The sequence below is a fragment of the Humulus lupulus genome, chromosome 6 (assembly GCF_963169125.1).
Source record: "Humulus lupulus chromosome 6, drHumLupu1.1, whole genome shotgun sequence".
Lineage (NCBI taxonomy): Eukaryota > Viridiplantae > Streptophyta > Magnoliopsida > Rosales > Cannabaceae > Humulus > Humulus lupulus.
The window spans coordinates 169,472,469-169,477,390 of NC_084798.1; the positions used below are offsets into that span (position 1 = coordinate 169,472,469).

Genomic DNA, 4,922 nt, shown 5'->3' on the forward strand with positions numbered 1-4,922 from the left:
GCACTGATCGACAGAATGAGCACCACCACACATTTCACATCTCACTGCCATCTGAACCGCATTAGCAGACACACTACTCTGTTGCAACTGCTTGGTCAAAGAGGTTACTTGCGCTGTTAAGGCAGTGATTGCATCTAGCTCATGCACCCCAGCTACCTTTCTGACTCCTGATGATCTTTCCTCAGACCACTGATGGTTGTTTGTAGCCATGTCCTCCAGCAGTTCATAAGCACCAGCTGCGCTCTTGCTCATAAAAGTGCCACCCGCTGCAGCATCAATAATGGTTCTGGTTGTCGAACATAAACCATTGTAGAAATTCTGTACTAGCATCCACTGTTCTATGCCATGATGAGGACATCTTCTCAGGAGTTCCTTAAACCGTTCCCAAGCTTCATACAGTGACTCTCCGTCATTCTGGCAAAAGTTATTTATCTCTCCCCTCAATTTAGCAGCCTTTGACGGAGGGAAAAATTTGGATAAAAATTTCTGAGCCAGATCTTGCCAAGTGACAATGGAGTTTGGCTGCAGAGAATTCAGCCAACTTTTAGCTTTGTCCCTTAGAGAAAATGGGAAGAGCCTAAGCTTGATTGTGTCATCACTCACCCCATTATATTTGAAGGTTCCACACAATTCCAGGAAGTTGGACAAATGGGTGTGAGGATCTTCAGAGGGCAACTCATTGAATTGCACAGAGGACTGCACCATTTGTAAAATAGCAGGCTTGATTTCGAAGTTGTTGGCCTCTACAGCGGGTGGGCGTATACTATTTTGTACTCCCGTCAGAGTGGGTAGCACATAATCTCTCAGACTCCTCTCAGCGTTGGTCTGAGCCTGAACCCCTTGGACAACTCCTGGATTTAGACCATTCCTGCCATCTCCATCATTCTGTGCCATCTTCACAGAATTCTGGGTCTCTCTCTTAGTCTTTCTGATTTGATTGCAAGACTTTTCGATCTCGGGATTCAGAGGAACAAGTGTGGCTTTTCCTTTTCTGCCACGCATATACCAAAATTCACCTGAGATAGAAAAATTTAGCAACTAAACAGATTAGAAGCAAATAAATTAAAATCAAATTAGAATAAAAATTAATTAAACTGATATTGATAATTTTCAGTCCCCGGCAACGGCGCCAAAAACTTGTTGCGATAATTTTTGCTATGCAAGTGCACACAGTCGCGAACTTGTAATAAAATGGTAAAACCAAGTATCGTCCTCAAGGACTGAATTATCAATTACCAGTCAATTAATCTCTTGTTCTATTTGATGAATTAAAACTTCTTGATTTTTGTAAAATACAGCAAAAGAACCGATAAAGTGCAGAAATAATAATCGACAATTAAATAGCATAATAACTAATAGTAAAAACTCTTAATTCAATCACTGAGAAACAATTAGGATATTCAATCTCATCAACTATCCTTCCTATTATTCCCTAATGCCAAGTATGAATTCTTCTTATTTTTACCTAATTCAATTAACAAGTTGAGACAGCAGCCTATAATCATTCTATGAATTATAAACTCAACCTAGGTGACAATTTCCTATATTTCTATGGTAAATTGAACCACAAAGGTAGCATTAAATTCCATAACTTAATAACAGTTACACAATTAATTCAGATACTTTCGTTCTAAATTAGAATTATGTCCAATATAACCACAGCATAATTAAATCTCACTTCTCAGATTTTGACTTAAAAACATATATATATATGACTAAAGATGGCCAATCAATAATCAATCTATAAGAACAGGTTATAAGGAATTGAAGAAGATTGAAGAAGAGGAAATTAAAATTGCATTAGGTCATAATAGAAATTCAAGTGATTCAATTGAACATCCTATACAGAAAATTAGTTCATAGTCATAGTGCTAATCACAACATAATTTAAAGATAACATCAAAAAGAAAAACATGTAAAAATACTCTAAGCTTGAGCCTTCAACACCAGAACTCCTCCCTCCGTCCGTACGTCCTTCTCTCTTCTTTTTCGTCCTTTAAAACCTAGGATTTTTTAGATTTTAGAGAGGCGGGCCGCGGCTCTACATACACTATGCCGCGGCCCGTGTCAAAATTTCTGGGCAGACTATCCTTTCAATGCCGCGGCTCTCTGAAACCATGCCGCGGCCCGCATCATTGTCTTCTGGGCAGAATGCCCATCCATGCCGCGGCTCTATCTAGCCATGCCGCGGCCCGAAGATGTCCTCAAAAACCATGCTTCTGTTTCTCCCCCTAGCCGCGGCCCTACTTTGATCAAGCCGTGGCTCTTAAGGAATTCTTCAATTCTTCAAGTTTTCATCCCAAAATTTCACCAACACTTCCAAATGGTATTGAGAACCATTCTTGATCAAAATATGATGAAAAACTCGATTATTTCTTCCCTTTCTTTGGCATTTCCTTCCACATGCTCAATTCTTCCTGATATTCACAAAAACAACCAAACAAAGCGTAAACCCGCGCTAAAACAAGGAAAAACAAAATAAAAGACTACTAAAAACATCACCAAGACATCATAAAAACTAGACTCATCAAACTCCCCCAAACTTAACCTTTACTCGCCCTCGAGTAAAGACCAAGTTAAACTAACAAAAAGAAACAAACACAAAAACGAACAAGTTAAACCATCATTACCATCTACACTGCTTTGCCAACACTCATGAAATCTCAATTGCAATATTTATAACCAGAATTTCAGCTCAATTGCCTTAAAGTCCAACTTATACAGTTCAATTAGGGAAATCAATAATATATCATGAAAATGACTACAATACTTGCATTCTATCATATATGCTCAACTCATTCCAGACAATTCCACAAACCAAATCTACAATATGCTTGCATTAATCGACCTTCTCCACTAATGTCAACAACACATGTTTTGAAATCAACAGGACTTTCACAGGTTATAGTGTTAGGCTTAGGTAAGGGTAGATGAAATTCTCATTTAAGCTCAATCATTACCATAAGCATAAAACCTTAAAACCAACCAAAATTTTTCTTTACCACACCCAAAATCACCCTTTTATACAATTAGAGAGAGAGATGACAACACTTTTCATTATTTTCTTCTTTTCTTTTTCTAGACTTATCACTTTTTTTTTTTTTTTTTTTTCAAATCACACTCCCCCAAACTTATTATTTTCTATATATAAATATGATCAAGGAGTGTGACAAAGTGATATTATTCTTTTTTCTTTTTTTTTTCTCAAAGACTTCTCTCTCTCTTCTTTTTGTACAATCATACTGTATTCCAATCATAACAACCTCTTACTATTTTTCCTTCTTCTTTCCCACAGATTATATGCTTATGATAACAAAAGGAAAGGAAAACAAAAATAAAGAAGTTAAGAAATTTAGGCTCAAATAGTATGATCAAGAACAAAAACCAAATTCAAGGCTCAAAAGGGTAACTAAGGATAATTAACTCAAGGTCGGCTTGAAAGGCACAATCGATCCAACAAAAAAATTGCCTAAATCACTTTTCTAAACACATGTCATCAAGAATTTCGCCTCAAAAGCCAAATAATGCAAGTTCTATTAGATTCAAATTGTCATTCCACCAACCCTAGTCAAACACATATAATACAATCCAAAATGTTATCTTTTCAAAACATATTAAAAATTTCCCACAGAACTTTTTAAATTCAACTCTAAAACAATTGAACCAAGCACACAGTTGAATTCAATTTCCTTTTCACGAGCAAAGACAAAGCAAGTACAGACAAGAATGATGGTTTAACTTTTACACTACAGAAAACTAAACTAAACTAAACAACGCAGAAAACAAAATAAGCTCCCCCCCAAACTTAAGACGCACATTGTCCCCAATGTGATAAAGAAAAAGAACAAGGGAAGAGAACTTACCTGACGCCACATCAGTATGGCGGTGGAGGTGGTGGAGGTGGCCACTGATATGGAGTGTACTGTGGCGGTGGAGTGAAATAATTCTCATCGGCTGAACTCATAGTCCACCTCATGACCAAGGTATTCAACTCCTCAATGTGAGCCCGCCCATATTCATTTTGTTGCACCATAAAGTCATTATAGTGCTGATTTTGCGCCTGCTGCGATTGGATTAAATACTGATTTTGTTGAATAATGTAATCCAATCGAGCATGCGTACGCTGCGTGTGCTCATCCATCGGTCCTCCAATTGCCAAATTTTCATGTGGGTTGCTGGGACCCGCTTCTTCTACTTCCTCCTCCTCAGCGTGATCAGGGCCCCCTGTTTCATCAGCCCGGCTGCGCTTATTTGGCTGAGTAGAGTCAGGCTGCGTAAGACAGGCTGGAGGGAAGGCCGTAAACAAGGTCTGATTGATGGCCCCCATTGGCCTCCGGACTAGATCGCTGGAAAAGGTTGGTACCTCATAAGTGCTACATAAAGTCGAAAGGAAGGTACCATGGGCGACACCAGCGGTAGTGTTGAATCGACTGATGTTGCGTATGCTATATCGAATAATGCGGCCCACATCGACCTTCTTTTGAGTCATGATAGCGTACACTAACAAACAACGCTCTCGATCAACAGAAGACAGGTGAGACGTCGGCAGTAAACGTGCACACACAAAATAAAACCACGCCTTCGCCACTGGGTTTAGCTGCCACCTGAACAACTCTTTGGGCCTCCCAATATGATAACTGAAACGTGCCCCTTCCATACTCAAGACTGCAGCCACCGCATCATAGTCTGGCTCCTCGAAATGGGCTAACTGCCAGTATTCATCCTCTTGTGCAGAAAAAGAGGGAAGACCCAGTAATTGGTTGAATGCATAGGCTGATGTAGGCACCAATTTGCCTTTGACAAAATTATTCTGCTCTGCATCTTGATAGGAGAAATTGGCGAAAAATTCATATATAATAGAGCAGTTGGCTGAATCCACATGGTTCGAGTCACAAAACAAATTCCATCTTCGACGCACTATT

At 39.0% G+C, this 4,922-nt stretch overlaps 1 non-coding gene across 1 annotated transcript; it reads left to right on the top strand.

The window, feature by feature from the left end:
* The first annotated feature begins 340 nt into the window (after nt 1-340).
* Nucleotides 341-447, top strand: LOC133787459 (small nucleolar RNA R71). Its single transcript, XR_009872480.1, has one exon. It is a non-coding gene; the product is annotated as a small nucleolar RNA R71 (small nucleolar RNA).
* Nucleotides 448-4,922: the final 4,475 nt, after the last annotated feature.